This window comes from Loxodonta africana, chromosome 5 (assembly GCF_030014295.1).
Source record: "Loxodonta africana isolate mLoxAfr1 chromosome 5, mLoxAfr1.hap2, whole genome shotgun sequence".
Classification (NCBI taxonomy): Eukaryota; Metazoa; Chordata; class Mammalia; order Proboscidea; family Elephantidae; genus Loxodonta; species Loxodonta africana.
In genome coordinates, this window is record NC_087346.1 from 107,579,787 (window position 1) to 107,598,897 (window position 19,111).

Genomic DNA, 19,111 nt, shown 5'->3' on the forward strand with positions numbered 1-19,111 from the left:
CTTAACCACTGTGCCACCAGCACTCCTAAAATCATGAAATAGTGGGTTGCTATTCAACCGTGGTGCAGTGCAGGGCTTGGCTGCTAACTGAAAGGTTGGTGGTTCGAACCCACCAGCTACTGCATGGGAGGAAGACTTAGCAGTCTGCTTCTGTAAAGATTACAGCCTTGGAAACCCCACGGGGGCAGTTCTACTCTGTCATATAGGGCCACTATGAGTTGGAATTGACTCAGTGGCAATGGATTTTTATTCTTACATCATGAATCTATGTGATTCCCATAAAAGGAAAACTTTGGTTATCAGAAATTTTCACCATCTTAACTTTCAGAGTTCAAACCTTAAACTGTTGTTGCTTGTAGAGCAAAGAGTACAGTGTGGCTGGAAAAGATGTTTTCTATTGTTTTTGCCAATTTAGAAAATACTCATTGAGCACTCGTTGTACTGAATGAACAACAATACTCGTGACATTTGTTGCGTGCTGACTGCCAGCTATTGTTCTGTGTTTACACTTGTTTAGTCTTTTTAACACAGCCCTTTGAGGTGTTGTTATTGCCATTTACAGTTGAGAAAGCCAAGGCTGAGTGGATAAGTGAATGTCCTACTTTAAAAATTATTTTAGATGAATTTCAATATAGGAGGGAGGGCATTCCAGATGGAGGGCAGAGTGTGCACATAGATCTGGGTTTATGAATGCAGTGTGTTCACACATAGTGAGGAGTTGAGGCTGACTGAAGTCTTAAGAACATCAAGGAAATACGTTAGCAGTTTGTTCTCTTCCATTAGAACTTTGACTTTGAGGCTAATGAATTTCTAGACTTCATTCTGTTTCTTTACCGTCCTTTTTAAAACCAAACCAGTTGCTGTCACATTGACTCTGATGCATGGTGACCCCATGTGTGTCAGAGTAAAACTGTATTCCATAGGGTTTTCAGTGGCTGACTTTTCGCAAGTAGATCCATAGGGCTTTCTTCTGAGGTGCCTCTGGAAGAAACCTCTAACCTTTCTATTAGCAGCTGAGTGTATTAATTGTACCACGCAGGGAATCTCGCTCACTCTCTGTATATAAACCAAAACCCAGACTCGTTGCCGTCCAGTCAATTCTGACTCACAGTGACCTTATAGGACAGCGTAGAACTGCCCCATAGGGTTTCCAAGGAGCGGCTGGTGGATTCCAATTGCCGACCTTTTGGTTGGCAGTCATAGCTCTTAACCCCTGCGCCACCAGGGCACGCTCTCTCTCTCTCTCTATATATGTAAGGTGCAGTTTATGTATATATATACACCCCAAAAAAAACCCCAAACCTGTTGCTGTTGAGTCAATTCCGACTCAGAATGATCCTACAGGACAGAGTAGAACTGCCTCATAGAGCTTCCAAGGAGCGCCTGGTGGATCTGAACTAATGACCTTTTGGTTAGCAGCTGTAGCACTTAAACACTACGCGACCAGGTTTCCATATATATAATAGCAGCTTTATATATATATAATTTAAAATATATATATATAAAACTGTTTGCACCACCCAGAAACTACACACATGTGTGTATATGAAGGAGCCATGGTGGTGCAACATTTAAGTGCTCAGATGATAACCAAAAGGTTGGTGGTTCAAACGCACCCACAGCTCCCCCAGAGAAAGACCTGATGATCTGCCTTCATAAAGATTACAGCCAAGAAAACCCTATGGGGCTGTTCTACTCTGTCACATGGGTTCACTGTGAGTCAAAAATCGACTCAATGGTACCGACCAACAGCAAGAATATATGGTTACATAAATTCTGTACCATGCTTGTATTCTGTAAATCATTGCCTGGAAGTACACAGAGCCTTTAGTCGTCCATTTTATAGCTGCATGATGCTTCTTTTTATAAACCGTAGGTGATTTTATGAAGCACTGGTGATTTAACCAGTTCCCTTGGCTTGTTTTCCATGTTTAACTTTTACAAATAATCCCGGAATAATCTTGTTGCATGTTTGTCATTTTGTGAGTGTGCACTTCTCTCTGTAGGTTAATGTCCTAGAAGGAGGACTGTTGAGTCGAAGTATAAATGCATTCCTAATTTTGATAGATAATTGCCACTACCAGCAACAGTGGAGAGTTTCTGATTCTTGGGGGGATCTTTTGAAAAAGGTAGTTTTAGGGTCATTACCCTTAGTCCTATAATGTATGTCCTCAAGTACTATGTAAACACTTTTATGATGGTACCCCTTGTCACCAAGCATCATTTGAAAAGATGTCGAGGAAATTTATAATATACTTAAGAAAGCTATTATGAGTGGGGATAAACATTTAAATTAGAACTCTAAAGGATTAGTTCTCATTTCCTTGATGTCGTCTTTCTCTACATAGATTCATCCCTGTATAGTTGAGATTTTATTATAATAAGTTCTTGACCAAATTCTCATTTAGAAAAATTAATTTCAGCAGTTTGATACATGTTGTTTGAAAGCTGCCAGAATGTTACAAGTTTTGTTTTAAAACATGGCGGTTACTAATAACCATCCGTATTTCGAATTTTTTCTCTTCCAGCCTTTAACATTCCATATTCTGCATTATACATGGTGAATTACTACTGCTTTGCCTCAGCGTGCCTGCTTCAGTGCCTATAAAGTACAAGCTCCAGATTGAAAAAATTTCTAGATGGATCCTTTCCAAATTTGGTGTCTTTTCTACAAACTCAGTGCCTCAACAATTGTTTCTAAGTGGTAAGAATATGCATTTTTTTTTTTAAATAATAGAAATTTATAAAACAATTTTTATTTGGATTACTTTCTCCCTTTCCATGCCTTCTTCTGTTTTTACATATGAGTAATACTTGCCCTTTTTTTTGGGTGGGGGTAGTTTTTTCTAAATCACATATAAAAATAGCAACAACATCTCCAGTGTTTTTGGAAGCGTCAAAACATGCTTTACATATTAAATTTAAAACGTTATCTTTGTAAAGAATAAATATAAAAATGTAAACAGTTTTATTTATGTGTATTTTATATGCTCTAGACAGATGTAGTTTATCTTGTTATATCTTCTCTTATCATTAGGCATTTTGTGCCCAGTGGGTCAAGACAGCCCCTCAATTCCCAGCAATTGCAAATTATATACACATTAATGAAGATAAGAGAGGTGTGTAATGCCATCTCTTCCTTTTATTGCATGGCACTATGTATACCTTTTCATATTCTAACATTTTTTTGGAAGCATAGATTTGGTTAGCCAGTAAGCTGTCTTGCATATCTCTGAGATTTAGTCAGGACACATTTTTTGCGGGGGGCAGGGGAGTAAAATGAAGTAGAACAAGTTGCTGAAATGTGAGATTTTTTCAATTTTATTGTGGTGAAATACATATAACAAAAAGTTTACCATTTTAACCATTTTTAAGTGTATAAATCAGTGACATTAATTACATTCACCATGTTGTGCTACCATCACCACTGTCCATTTCCAGAAGTTTTATATCACCCCAAACAGAAACTCAGTACTCCTTCAACTATAACTCCATTCCCTCCTTCTCCCAGCTACTGGTAACTAACTCTGTCTCTATGCATTTGACTATTCTAGATACTTCATATAAATGGGATCATACACTCAGCATGTTTTCACTTTTCATCCATGTCGTACGATGTATCAGATTTTTCTTTATCTTTATGGCTGAATGAGCTCCCATTGTACGTGTATACCATATTTTATTTATCCATTCATCTGTTGATATACGCTTGGGTTGTTTCCATCTTTTGGGTGTTGTGAATCATGCTGCAGTGAACATCAGTGTACACTTACCTCTTTGAGTTCCTGCTTTAAAATCTCTTGGCTGTCTACCCAGGAGTAGAATTGATGGGTCACATGGCATTCCTTTGTTGAACTTTTTGCGGAATCGCCGAAATGTTTTTCATAGCAGCTGCACCATTTTGCATTATGCAGTGGGAAACTTTTAACATAAAATCATTGAAGTAGACTTATTTGAAGCCAGTCAATCAGGTGTCTACCAGATGCCTGCTATTTATGAAAGAAAATATATAATGACATTTAGAACTATAAAGAAGCAAGTCACCAAGTGGAAATCATGGTATTGGGTAAGGATAAAAGGCAAGGAGGCAGAGTGAAGAATGGGGTACAGTCTATCTCTAGTTGTAGTCACTAATTGCACTAATTGCTTAGTGTTCTTAAATGCAAGTTAATTAGTCTCAGTAGATGTCAGTTTTCTCATCTGTGAAATGAATGTGCTGGATTAAATGGTTTATAATGTTTCTTGGTTCTTTCATATATCTAACACTTTATGACTGTAATGAACAAAGTCATTTTTTTTTTTGAGGATACGGTTTCTTTTCTAACCTATGTAATAGAGACATTTTTGGTGTTTTTTATTCCTTTTTCTCTATAGTCTTATCCTTCTCTTCTACTGATCTTTAGTACTTTCTTCGTTTAACTTAGACGTTCCCTCTCTGTCCAACCTTGTATCAGATTAGTGGCTCTCATCATGCTTTCTGTTCAACATCTATCATTTTCAACTGAATAATTCAGTGGCATCCCTGGGTGGTGCAAACGGTTAATGTGCTTGGCTGCTAACTGAAAGGTGGGAAGTTTGAGTTCACTGAGAGGCACAATATTCACTAGGGGGTTCCATCTTTGACCAGAGGTTGCAATTCTGGAACCCTTTAAAGAAATAGAGATTTCTCCTCAAACAAGCTTAGGAAAAGGGCATGATTCTTCAGTTCATAGATGAAACCTATTAGTGAACCATCATCAGTTGAACAGGACTAGAGGTCCAAAGTGTTGGGTGTCTTCTCACACCCCATCGTCTCTTGCCTTAGAATTTGTTACCACCTGGAACGGTTCCATTTTTTAGGTCTTGAAAAGTTTCCCCTCATGGTCATAACCCTGTATCATGTCACACTTTTTGAATCTGTTTTTTGTCTTTATTATGACTTGTAGTTTCTTGGCATTGTCTTTTTTGCTAATTGGTTAGGTATTTCTTGGGCTCATTAACTTTCTACTCACCAGAACTCTACAATCATACTTTTAGCAACACCTTATGTTCTCTTGCCTTTTTGACCTTCTGAGGTACCTATCTTACCAAATTAATTAATTTGCTATGTATTTTCTTTTTTCCCAGTCCTAATGGCTTAATGCAGTTGGGAAAGTTTGCGTAGCTGAGTTTGGATCTGCTCAGCCATCATTTATGTGATCTCTAAGCTGGTTCCTTTCAAAGTTGGCATGTTACCTTTCTTTGGAAGATACCACACTGTGCCTTGCCGCTTTCAAGTTGCCTTTTGGGGGCTATTTAATGTACTTCCTGGAATCCCTGGGTGGTGCAGATGGTTAAGCTTTCAACTACTAGCCACAAGATTGGCTGTTTGAACCCATCTAAACGCACCTCGGAAGACAGGCCTGGTAATATGCCCTGAACGCTACGGAACAGTTCTGCTCTGCACACATGGAGTCACCACGAGTTGGAATTGAGTCAGTGACAACTAATTAACAGCAACAACAGTGTACTTCCTAACTTGTTTTTCCCTTTACTGCGGATTTTTTTTTGTTGTTGTTGTGTCTGAAGAAGGAATATTCTGTTATTTATTTACAATTACTTTTTATTATGGAAAATTTAAAACATATGCAAAGTAGACAAGCTAGTATAATGAATCCTCTTGTATTCACCACCCAGGTTCAATAATTATAAAGTCATGGCCAAACTGGCTTATCTGTTCACCATTGACTTCTCTTCGATATCTGTATTATTTTAAAGCAAAACTTATATATCGTATAACTTATTTGTAAATATTTTGGTATGTACCCTTAAAATATTAGACTGTCTTTCAAAATATAAGCATAATACCATTATCACACTTAAAAAAAACAAAAGCATCAGCTCCAATATCAGTATCCAATCAGTGTCAATACTAATTGTCTCATACATTTTAAAAGTGGTTTATTTAATTAAATCAAGATTAGATAAAGTCCCTCTCCCCTGCACATGCTGCAGTTGGTAGATTTTTCTCTTAAGTTTCTCCCCTTCTCTCTCTCTTCACCTCTGCCCCTTTTCTTTGAAATTTATTTGTTGAGCAATTTGGGCCCTTGTCCTGTAGATGTGCATGTTGCTGACTATATTCCTGTGACGTGATTTAATGTGCTCCAGTGTCCTTTATGTCTTTATTAGTTGATAGTTGGATCTAGAGATTGGAGCAGATTCAGATTTGATTTCTTTTGACAAGTCTGTGTCTTTCGCCAAATGTATGTCTCGTGTATGTATGCCTAGTTATCTCTTTTTTTATGCTGATAATGACCATTGGTGCTCAGTGCTTTAGATCAGGGATTAGCAAATTTTTCTGAAAGGGACCGGTAGTAAATATTTTCAACGTTTTGGAAAGTTGAAAGACCATCTGGTCTCTGTCACAATGACTAGACTGCTGGGAACCAACCATTGACAAAACATAAATTAATGACGGTGGCTATGTCCCACTAAAACTTTATTTACAAAAACTGATGATGGACTCCCTGCTTTAGGTGTATTAATTTGCTTTTGTTGTTATTCACTGCAGTTGAGTGGGCCCCCAGTCATGGGGACCCTATGCTGAACCGGATCAAACCATTGTGATCCGTAGTATTTTCATTGGCTGATTATTTAATAGTAGATATCCAGGTCTTTATTCATAGTCTGTTTGAATCTAGAAGCTGTGCTGAAACTTGTTCAGCATCATAACAGCAGGCAATCCTCAATTGAGAGGTGGGTGGTGGCTTCGCATGTTGTGTGTTGGCCGGGAATCAAACCTGGATCTCCCATGTGGAAGCTGAGAATTCTGTCACTGAGCCAAATCGTTAGGGATTACTAAATGGTAATATTTTAATACAGTAATTCCTTTTTCATTTATTAGTTGGGATATTCTATAAAGAGAAACTTCCCTTTGAACACTATTTGTTACCTAGTAGGACAGTTTGTATAGGAAAGGCAGGGTAAATACTTGATTCTTTCCCTTTGTTTACCAATTTTCAAAATAATGAATTGCTGTATTAGCCTTCTCCAATAGTGACCAGTTAGAATCTCTCCTCCAGATTCATTATGGACTCTTAGATTTAAACGTATTGAATGTTTTTTAAATTCACTGTGTTTATGTCCTTTTTGGAGCTCTGGTGGTATAGTGGTTAAGAGCTTGGCTGCTAACCAAAAGGCTTGCAGTTTTAATCTACTAGCAGCTCCTTGGAAACCCTATGGGGCAGTTCTGTTCTGCACACATGGGGTCGCCATGAGTCAAAACTGACTTGAGGGCAACTAGTTTGGTACTTTTAGTATCCTTCCATTCTTTCTTTCTTTTTTTTAAACATAAAGGGCTATAATATTTGTATCCTTCCTTTCTTTTATAAATGGTGGCATACTATATATCTTGCTTTTTTTGTTTACTGTATCTTGCAGATCACATCTTAGTAGTATATTAGTCATTCTTTTTTATAGCTACGTAATATCCTGTTGTACCATAGTTTATTTAGCTACTTCCCAGCTGATGAACATTTGGATTGTTTCTAATAACTGCAACAAATAACTTTCTCTGTGTTACATGTATTTTTATATTTTACCCTTGTATATTGGTACAGATTCCTAGAAATGGAATGCGGGGTCAAACGGTAAAGGAATATATAATTTTATTAGATATTGTCACACGTATCCTTATAAGAATTGTACTTCTTTGTGTTCCCATAGTATTATGTGAAAGTGCCTATTTGTCCATGTATAACCATGACAACAGACAATAGAATATGTTGTCAAACTTTGGAGCTTTTGTCAAATGGCATCTCACTGTAGTTTTAATTTTTCTTTTATCTCGTTATGAATGAGATTGAGTATCCTTTTTTAAGGTTAAGAACCATTTGCATTGTTTCTGTTAGCTGTCCGTTTCTTTAGCCAGTTTTTCTCTAGGTTTGTTGGTGTTTTCTATTTTTAGAAGCTCTTTATTATTAGGAACATCAAACCTTGATCCATTTGCTTTCTTTTTCCTGCCAGTTAATTAGAGACATTTTCTAATCTACTTTTAGCCTGCCTCTTTTTTCTTCTCATCCTTTTCCATTAATGTTACATTTGTTCTCCTGGCTAAATGATCATTTAATATTTGGTGACTCAAAAGCCCACTTCTATAGGTCACATGTGTTCCTCTTTCATTATCTTCAAACTCAGTATGTGCTAAACAAAATTCCTTTTTACCACAACCATCACGTGTTCCCTTTGTCAGGTAATGACATTAGCATTTTCTCAGTTGAGACTTGAGAACTTGAAGTGGTCTTTTATAGCTTTATTACTTATTAATTCAGCAAATATTTGTTGAGCACCTACTGGGTGTGTACTGGGCTAGGCACTAGTTAAACAAATAGTCATAATCCTTGCTCTCATGGAATGGTCTCTGGGGAGAATGATATTGAACAAATATATATGTAAACCTAAATTTAAATGTGTGGTTAGAATTTTAAGAGAGAATTTAAGATCAGGACACACTATTATTAGATTGGAGAGGTTAAGAATTACTTCTGTGAGGAAGTGACTTGAAGGTTTGTTAGGGTTAATCAGACAGATAAAAAATCGGGGCACTAGTTTCCAGACATAGGAAACTGTGGAAGAATCCTGAGGCAGGAAAAAGGTTGAACTTCAAGGAACTGAAAATAAGACCAGTTTAACTGGCATGTCATGAGACGGGGTGGGAGGGCATGAGATGTGATCTGATTTACTTTGTAAAACAATCACGCTGGCTAATATGGGGTTAGTACACTGGAGGGGGTGCTTGTAAAAGTCAGGAGCCTGGTTAGGAGACTGTTGTAATTGTGACAGGTAATGTCCCCCATTCATGCAGGTGCGAAATTCTTTCAGTTCTACTTCAGTGCTTTCTTCGTTTCCTGCGTATTTTTATATCCATTGCCCTACTTCAGAAAGTTATCTCTTGACTACTCATATTTTTAAAAAATTGGCCCTACTCTGCTTTAGTCTCTGTTCCCCATCCAATCTACTTCAGACAATAACTTTTAGGTATCACAGGTTTGTTCATGTCACTTCCTTTCTCAAAAACTCATGCTGGTACATCCATATGTATAATAAGCCACATGGGGGCACAGTTATGAATACTTCTTAGACATAACTAAACACCTTGTGAGATTGGTTTTCTGAGCTTGAAGTCTTAGGACCGTGGTCTTGTGGGGCAACTCAGTCATTTGGCATAATAGAGTTCATAAAGTTTATGTTCTACATCCTAGTTTGGTGAGTCTTGTCTGGGGTCTTAAAAAGCTTGTGAGTGGCCATCTAAGATACAACTCTTGGTATCTACTTGTCAGGAGCAGAGGAGAGAGAAGGAGACCAAAGACTCAGAGAAGAAACTAGTCTACAAGACTAACAGTCTACACAAACCACAGCCTTATCTACCCTTAGACCCGAACTAGGTGGTGTCCAGCTACCATGAACAATCCTTTTGATCAGGGCCACAGTAGATGGATCCTGTTAGAGTGGGAGAAAAATGTGGAACAAAACTCAAATTCTTAAAAAGTCAGACTTACTGGACAAGGTGAGACTAGAGGACTTCCCAAGACTATTGCCCTGAGATACGCTTTAAACCTTGAACTGAAACTATCACCTGAGGTCACCTTATAGCTAATTAATAGATAAGCTCTTGAAATTATGTTACCCATGAGTACTGTATACCTTTAAAAAATCATCTATATGAGACCAGCCAACTAACCAGGCAAACAAATAAAACTCATTGCTGTCGAGTCAATTCCAACTCATAATGATACTATATAGCAGAGTGTTACTGCCCCATAGGATTTGCAAGGCTGAAATCCTCACGGGAACAGACTGCCACATCTTTCTCCTGCAGAGGCGCTGATGGGTTCAAACCACCGACCTTCTGGTTAGCAGCCGAGTGCTTACCCACTGCGCCACCAGGGCTGCTTATATGAGACCAAAGGGTCAAAAATTTCTCTAAAACAAAGATGGAAGGGTATAGGGGACAGGGAAGCTAGATTACTGGGAATGGAACATCCAGAACTGAAATAATGTGAATGTTGACACGTTGTGAAAAAATGTAACAAATGTCACTGAACAATTTGTGTAGTAATTGTTAAATGGGAACCTAATTTGTTATGTAAACTTTTACTGAAAATGCAATAAAATATTATTGAAAAAATAAAACAAAAAAACCACTACGGGCCCCTCACTCTGTAATAATGAAATCCCCCAAATTGAAGGCATTATGGTTTTCTTCCAGCTTCAAGGTCTGCTCTCCTGAGACTACTTTTCTTTGGGCAGCTGAAAGAGATACTTCATAACCTCTTCCCTTAGCTCATCTTTTTTAATTTTTTAAATAAATTTTATTGAGCTTCAAGTGAACATTTACAAATCAAGTCAGTCTGTCACATATAAGCTTATATACACCTTACTCCATACTCCCACTTACTCTCCCCCTAATGAGTCAGCCCTTCCAGTCTCTCCTTCCGTGACAATTTTGCCAGTTTCTAACCCTCTCTACCCTCCTATCTCCCCTCCAGACAGGAGATGCCAACACAGTCTCAAGTGTCCACCTGATACAAGTAGCTCACTCTTCATCAGCATCTCTCTCCTACCCATTGTCCAGTCCCTTCCATGACCACCGGGATTCCTCTAGTCTTAGTCAGACCATCAAGTCTGGTCTTTTTATGAGAATTTGGGGTTTGCATCCCACTGATCTCCTGCTCCCTCAGGGGTTCTCTGTTGTGCTCCCTGTCAGGGCAGTCATCGGTTGTGGCCGGGCACCATCTAGTTCTTCGAGTCTCAGGATGATGCAAGTCTCTTGTTCCTGTGGCCCTTTCTGTCTCTTGGGCTCATAGTTATCATGTGACTTTGGTGTTCTTCCTTCTCCTTTGATCCAGGTGGGTTGAGACCAATTGATGCATCTTAGATGGCTGCTTGTTAGCATTTAAGACCCCAGACGCCACATTTCAAAGTGGGATGCAGAATGTTTTCATAATAGAATTATTTTGCCAATTGACTTAGAAGTCCCCTTAAGCCATAATCCCCAAACCCCCGCCCTCGCTCCGCTCACCTTTGAAGCATTCAGTTTATCCTGGAAACTTCTTTGCTTTTGGTCCAGTCCAGTTGAGCTGACCTTCCATGTATTGAGTATTGTCCTTCCCTTCACCTAAAGCAGTTCTTATCTACTAACTAATCAGTAAAAAACCCTCTCCCACCCTCCGTCCCCCCGCCCGCATAACCACAAAAGTATGTTTTCTTCTCAGTTTATGCTATTTCTCAAGATCTTATAATAGTGGTCTTATACAATATTTGTCCTTTTGCCACTGACTAATTTCACTCAGCATAATGCCTTCCAGGTTCCTCCATGTTATGAAATGTTTCACTGATTCGTCACTGTTCTTTATCGATGCGTAGTATTCCATTGTGTGAATATACCACAATTTATTTAACCATTCATCCATTGATGGACTCCTTGGTTGCTTCCAGCTTTTTGCTGTTGTAAACAGAGCTGCAATAAACATGGGAGTGCATATATATCTGTTCGTGTGAAGGCTCTTATTTCTGTAGGGTATATTCTGAGGAGTGGGATTTCTAGGTTGTATGGTAGTTCTATTTCTAACTTTTTAAGAAAACACCAGATAGATTTCCAAAGTGGTTGTACCATTTTACATTCCCACCAGCAGTGTATAAGAGTTCCGTTCTCTCCGTAGCCCCTCCAACATTTATTATTTTGTGTTCTTTGGATTAATGCCAGCCTTGTTGGAGTGAGATGGAATCTCATCGTGGTTTTAATTTGCATTTCTCTAATGGCTAATGATCGAGAGCATTTTGTCATGTATCTGTTAGCTGCCTGAATATCTTCTTTAGTGAAGTGCGTGCACATATCCTTTGCCCACTTCTTGATTGGATTGTTTGTTTTTTTGTGGTTGAGTTTTAACAGAATCATATAGATTTTAGGCATCAGGCGCTGGTCGGAGATGTCATAGCTGAAAATTCTCTCCCAATTTGTAGGTGGCCTTTTTACTCTTTTGGTGAAGTCTTTAGATAGCTCATCTTTTTGTGTTCTGTCCTGACAGCTCTGCCTCCGAAACCCTACCCCACCTTTTTTTTCATGACGGTTCTGCTAAAATCCTAAATGATTTCCATAATTTTTTCTTAGATTCCCTCAGTCAGGTTGACCCCCCCCCCCACACACACTGACACATCCTGTTTTTCTTTTTTGATATGGCAGTTCTAAGATTCATCACAGTTTGTGTCATATGAGAAATATTCATGCATTTATTTGGAATGCAAAGGATTGTGGCTTTGTTATTTATGTAACTGAGAGAAATTCAATAGATAGTTGTTCAGTGGTATGAGATTAGGGAGCGTTCCACATGGTAGATCACTCATTGAAATCTTTCATAAAAGTAGACAGAAGAGACAAGTCTCAAGTACAGTTTTACAAATGTCTTGTATTGAACCTTCTAGAAGTGACCTCTAGAGATACAAAAATCTTATTTGTCTTAAAACAGTCGTTACAGGTCAGTACACATCAGATAATACTTATACTCTACACTAGTTAGACCAAAGTATGTTTATGTGGTACTCTTAGAGTTCTTGTTCCTTACTGGGGCTAATAGCATATTTACATCATTAAAACTTCAATTTCTAACAAAGCCAATAAAATTGTGACTATGTAGCATATTTTATGTGTACAGATGCGTTTATCTGAGATACCTCGTGGACTAATTATCCATTTAACTACTTACAGGTTTCTTGTTAAGTTGAATGTAGTAGCCTGTATATAGACAAAGATGAATTTACTTGAATCTCCTATGTGATTTTGTTTGTATATCAGGGCCAGCCAGCATATTTCTTTGGTGAAGAGGAGAGCACTATCATTTACTGCCCACAGCTTGCTAAATAATTTTATGCACTCAATCTTTTTTATGCTTATAGGCTTCCCTCCCTCTCCTTTTTATTTCTTTTCCTCATTTCTTTCTCCCTTCTTTCTATAAATGAAGTTAAGTCACTTTGTCTAAGTTAATAGAGCTTAGTATACATTTACTTAGTATGCTTAGTATATGTATACTTAGTATTTGTAGTATATCTGCATTGTGCTGCCTTTTCATATGAGGTCATTTCTCTGAAATTATAATAGAAATGGGCTTTATATACAGATTTGTTTTGCATATAAAATTTCAGGTGTTAATCTAACTTTCAGTCTCTTTGAATCACCTCTTGGAATGAATGACTGTTTTTGTCTTTTAATATATATTGATGCAATAAAAGGGCTGGGAGAGGATAATAATTTTGTACTCTGGGCTTTATTTTTGTCACCTGAAATGTACTAGATTTCAAACCTTTCAATCCTATTTTAAAAGTTGATTTCCAAAAGTCACATTTCAGTTTTTTGTCTTTTGACAATATTAGCTAATGAAAAATGATTTGGTGCTATTATTTTAAGGAAGAAATATGTTAATGGAAATATTTTATTTGAGATTAAATTAGGATTTGTTAAGTCTCAGTTTCTGGAATATAATTTTAAGTTTTTTTTTTAATCACTTTGAAACATTAACTAGAGCAGATACTTATAGGTAAGAATCAAATCATCATCTGATATTGTGATTTTGAATCATAATTTATTTAGTTTGGAGTGGTGAAAATTTTTATTTTTAAAACTGAGGACCTAGACCAGACTTAATGGTCTAAGACTAGAAGAATCCTGGCGGTCATGGTCCCCAAACCTTCTGTTGGCCCAGGACAGGAACCATTCCAGAAGACAACTCACCAGACAAGGATTGGACTGGACAATGGGCTGGAGAGAGATGCTGATGAGGAGTGAGCTACTTGTATCAGGTGGACACTTGAGACTATGTTGGCATCTCCTGTCTAGAGGCGAGATGGGAGGGTAGAGGGGGTTAGAAACTGGCAAAATGGTCACAAAAGGAGAGACTGTAAGGAGGGAGCAGGCTGACTCATTAGGGGGAGAGTAAGTGGGAGTATAGTAAGGTGTATATAAGTTTATAAGTGAGAGACTGACTTGATTTGTAAACTTTCACTTAAAGCACAACAAAGTATTTAAACAAACAAACAAACAAAAAACCGAGGACCTGTAAAACCAAAAATGTCCCACGTAGCTCATGGTTTAACAAGCTTATGAAAGTTATAAAAGAGGTAATTGCTCTAAGTGAAATATTGCATCCTACATAGGATTTATGTAACTAGTACTGGTGGTGAAAAAGCCTGATGAGGTGGGAGAAATGACTCAGTTTGTCACTTTTTACCTTCCATGTCATATTTTCTCTCCCATTTCAAGTCCTACGCAAGTATTACAACTTCAAATACAATCACAGCATTAATCTAGAAGCCTGATAATACTAAAAGATAAGCTTTTGTTTTTTGCAGTAACCACATTAATATTACATTGGGACTTCTTACAACACTTTCCTTCTAGGACAGCTGAGGAGGGATGGCTCCAGAGCTGAGTGAGTCATACCACACCACAGATTCCTTAAGGATGGAGACTGTGTCTTATTCATTGTTTGTGTCTTTTATTACTTAGCACAGTACTTGATATATAGCCAGCCTCAGTGAATGTAATGGAATTAAGCCTAATTTCATTTATTATACTGTACCCAGTAAGGTTGATGTGAGGCTTCTAGAAAGCCTTTACATTTGTTTTGTTTTTGCCTTTTTGCTTCACTCTAATAAATTTTCTGGTGAGCATTTATATCTAACCTTAATACGATTTGAACTCATATTAAAGTTCTTAACAAGAAGAGGAGCATAACCTAAAGTGGGAAGTTGATCCGGTGACTGCATTCAAAGGTTTTATTTAAATGACGCTGAACTGTACTATATGCTCGCTGTGAGTCTGAATTGACTCAATGGCAATGGGTTTTGATTTTAACTTCACTACACTATAATTTTTTTTTTTTTTTTTCTTATACTGTGTCAGGGGACAGATATTCTCTCAGCATAGAGGAAAGCCTTCCTCTAGGCCAGCACCCTGAATTTGGACTTCTAGTCTCCTAAACTGTGAGAAAATAAATTTCGGTTTGTTAAAGCTACCCACTTGTGATATTTCTGTTATAGCAACACTAGATAACTAAGATTGGTATTGGGAGTAGAGTACTGGTCTAACAGATATCTGAAATATGGAAGTGGTTTTGGAATTGGGTAATAGGTGGAGGCTGGAATAGTTTTAAGGTGCCTAATAGTAAAAGCAGAAACCCTGGTGGCGTAGTGGTTAAGAGCTACAGCTGCTAACCAAAGGGTCGGCAGTTTGAATCTGCCAGGCGCTCCTCGGAAACTCTGTGGGGCAGTTCTCTGTCCTATAGGGTCGCTATGAGTCAGAAGTGACTCGATGGCACTGGTTAATAGTAAAAGCCTAGATTGTCTTAAAGAGTCTGTTGGTGGAATTATGGATGTCAAAGGCAGTTTTGAGGAGGACTGAGAGGGAAGCAAAGAGAGCTATAGAGAAACTCTCTGTCATCTTAGAGAGTACATATGGCACCAGGAACAAAATGTTGCTGGGAATGTGGCTGTTAAATGTGCTTCTGGTGAGACTGTAAAAGGAAATGATGAACATGGGATTGGACAGTGGAAGAAAGGTGATGCTTTTTATGCAGTGGCAAAGAAACTTGTTTGATTGACATTCAAATATCTGGTAGAAGGTAGAACTTTTAAATGATAAGCTTGAATATCTGGCTGCGGAGATTTGTAAGCAAGATCTTAAAGGGTCTCCATGGTTTCTCCTTGCCTCATATAGTAAACCGTGAGAGGAAAGAGTTGGACTTAAAAATGAGCTGTGCAAAATGAAAACAAACCTTAAAGATTTGGAAAGTTTTTGTACAAACTAAGGACACGTGTCCTAGAGTTTTCACTGAGAAAGTGGCTACACAATCTTTTGTTAAAGAGATTAAGTCTGTAACTGATGAATCTAACCAACTACCACAGCAGAAAACCCATCAGCTTAGACTGAAGGGAACAGAGAAAGAATGAAAGGAAAAAGCACTGTCTGTCTCTTGAAATTCTACAGGCAAGAAACAGACCAAAGCAGCTACATCGGTTATCCCCCCAAAAAAGAAAAGGACCATCCCTGGAGCACCTTGTAGATCAGCAGAACTGTTGGAAGGAGCACAGGAAACAGGGCTATCTTGCTTTCAAAGGGTGGAACCATGGCCTGCTGGGCTTCAAAGGGTGGGGCCATGGTCTCCTGGGTTTCAAAGAGAGAGAGATCACCAACTCAGTTCTGGAGTGTGGGGCTGCCATTCATGAATGCTAGGGGGGTGGGGCTGCTTTGCCCAAAGGGCAGAAGAACTGAGTCTGTTGGGAGCCAGGGGCTGGGTTGCCCCTCAGATGGACTAGGAAAATGGGACCACCTAAAGCCAAGGGAGCAGATTTGCTGTCCCAGTGGGCCTGGAAGGCAGAGCTGAATCCCAAGGCCAAGGGACCTCTACCCAGAATCCAGAGGGTGTGGTCATTACCCAGAGTCTGGAGGGCGGGATGGTTGCCCAGATGGCTTCAGAGAAGAGAGGATTATTTTCAAGCCTTGAGAGCTAATCTAATTTGTTCTGCTGGGTTTTGGGCTTGCTTGGTGCTGTTATCCTTTTTCCTCCAATTTCTCCAATTTGTGATTTAAATGTTTATATTTTGTCTGTTCTACCACTGTGCATATACCACTGTACTTTGGATACTGATAACTTGTATTCTAGATTTCACAAATTTACAGATTAAGAGGAATTTTGCCCCAGGATGAAATACACCTAAAGTGTAATCAGTGTTTCATTTAGATGCTTCAGAAGATGAGATTTTGGACTTGGAGTTGATTTAAGACTTTTGGGATGATGTGATGGGATGAATGTGTTTTTACATATGGCAAGAACATGAATTTTTGGGGGCAAAAGGGTGGAATGTTATGGATTGAATTATGTCTCCCAAAAATATGTGTTGTAAATCCTAACCTCAATGCCTATGGTTATAAACCCGGTTGGGAATGACTTGTGTGTATTACGTTAATGAGGCAGAATTAGTGTGTAGTGTATCTTTTTTTTTTTAATTTTTATTGTGCTTTAAGTGAAAGTTTACAAATCAAGTCAGTCTCTCACACAAAAACCTATATATGCCTTGCTACACACTCCCAATTACTCTCCGCCTATTGAGACAGCCCGCTCTCTCCCTCCACTCTCTCTTTTCGTGTCCATTGCGCTAGCTTCTAACCCCCTCCACCCTCTCATCTCCCCTCCAGGCAGGAGATGCCAACACAGTCTCAAGTGTCCACCTGATCCAAGAAGCACACTCCTCACCAGCATCCCTCTCCAACCCATTGTCCATTCCAATCCATGTCTGAAGAGTTGTCTTCTGGAATGGTTCCTGTCCTGGGCCAACAGAAGGTCTGGGGGCCATGACCACCAGCGTCCTTCTAGTCTCAGTCAGACCCTTAAGTCTGGTCTTTTTATGAGAATTTGGGGTCTGCATCCCACTGCTCTCCTGGTCCTTCAGGGGTTCTCTGTTGTGTTCCCTGTCAGGGCAGTCATCTGTTGTAGCCAGGCAGCGTCTAGTTCTTCTGGTCTCAGGATGATGTAGTTGCTGGTTCACGTGGCCCTTTCTGTCTCTTGGGCTCATCATAATCGCCTTGTGTCCTTGGTGTTCTTCCTTCTCCTTTGATCCAGGTGGGTTGAGACCAATTGATGCATCTTAGATGGCTGCTTGCTAGCGTTTAAGACCTCAGACGCCACTCTTCAAAGTGGGATGCAGAATGTTTTGTTAATAGATTTTATTATGCCAATTGACTTAGATGCCCCCTGAAACCATAGCCCCCAGACCCCTCCCCCTGCTACGCTGGCCTTTAAAACATTCAGTTTATTCAGGAAACTTCTTTCCTTTTGGTTTAGTCCAATTGTGCTGACCTCCCCTGTATTGTGTGCTGTCTTTCCCTTCACCTAAAGTAGTTCTTATCTATTATCTAATTAGTGAATGCCCCTCTTCCACCCTTCCTCCCTCCCCCCTCTCGTAACCGCAGAAGAATGTTTTCTTCTCAATTTAAATGTATAGTGTATCTTGAGTCAATCTCATTTGAGATATAAAGAAATTAAATAAGCAAGCAGATTAGGGAAGCAGAGAGATGGGGAAAGAGAGATGCCAAGCCATATGAAGATGCCCAGGAGCAGAAGCTCATGAGACAAGGACCTTCCTCCAGAGCTGACAGAGAGAGAAAGCCATCCCCTAGACCTGGTACCCTAAATTCGGGCTTCTAGTCTCCTTTAAAATCAGGAAGTGTGTGTGTCAGGGTTGTATCCTTTGACCATACTTGTTCAGTCTGTATGCTGAGCAAATAATCCAAGAAGCTGGACTATATGAAAAGGAACGTGGCATCAGGATTGGAGGAAGACTCATTAACTATCTGTGTTATGCAATAACACAACCTTGATTGCTGAAAGTGAAGAGGATGTGAAACACTGATGAAGATCAAAGACCACAGCCTTCGGTATAGCTTACACCTCAACATAAAGAAAGCAAAAATCCTCACAATTGGACCGATAAGCAACATCATGATAAATGAGAGACAATATCGAAGTTTTCAAGGATTTCATTTTACTTGAATCCACAATCGCCACCCGTGGAAGCAGCGGTGAAGAAGTCAAACTACATACTGCGTTGGGCAAATCTGCTGCAAAAGACCTCTTTAAAGTGTTGAAAAGCAAAGATACCACCGTGAGAACTGAGGTACGCCTGACCTAAGCCAGGATATTTTCAATCACCTCACATGCATGTGAAAGCTGGCCAATGAGTAAGGAAGACTGAAGAATTGACTCCTTTGAATTATGGTGTCAGTGAAGAATATTGAATATACCAGGGACTGCCAGAAGAACAAAAAGATCTGTCCTGGAAGAAGTACAGCCAGAATGCTCCTTAGAAGCGAGAACGGCAAGAGTTCTTCTCCTGTACTTTGGTTATGTTATCAGGAGGGACCAGTCCCTGGAGAAGGGCATCTTGCTTGGTAAAGTAGAGAAAAAAAAGTAGAGGGTCAGTGAAAAAGAGGAGGACCCTCAAAGAGTTAGATTGACACAGTGTATGTAACAGTGGGCTCAAACATAGTAACGATTGTGATGATGTTATGGGGACTGGGCAATGTTTCATTCGTTCTGTTTTACAT

The 19,111-nt window shown here is 39.0% G+C and overlaps 1 protein-coding gene across 11 annotated transcripts in view; it reads left to right on the top strand.

Moving 5' to 3' along the window:
* Positions 1-19,111, top strand: part of FRYL (FRY like transcription coactivator) — a 272,999-nt gene that overhangs the window by 48,872 nt on the left and 205,016 nt on the right. For 10 of the 11 annotated variants that reach the window (XM_064285836.1, XM_064285835.1, XM_064285834.1 and 7 more), the window contains exon 2: positions 2,529-2,704. The exons of the other annotated variant lie outside the window; for it this stretch is intronic. The gene's annotated coding sequence lies outside the window, so the exon portion shown is untranslated. The remainder of the gene's footprint in view (positions 1-2,528; positions 2,705-19,111) is intronic. 11 annotated transcript variants of the gene reach the window in all.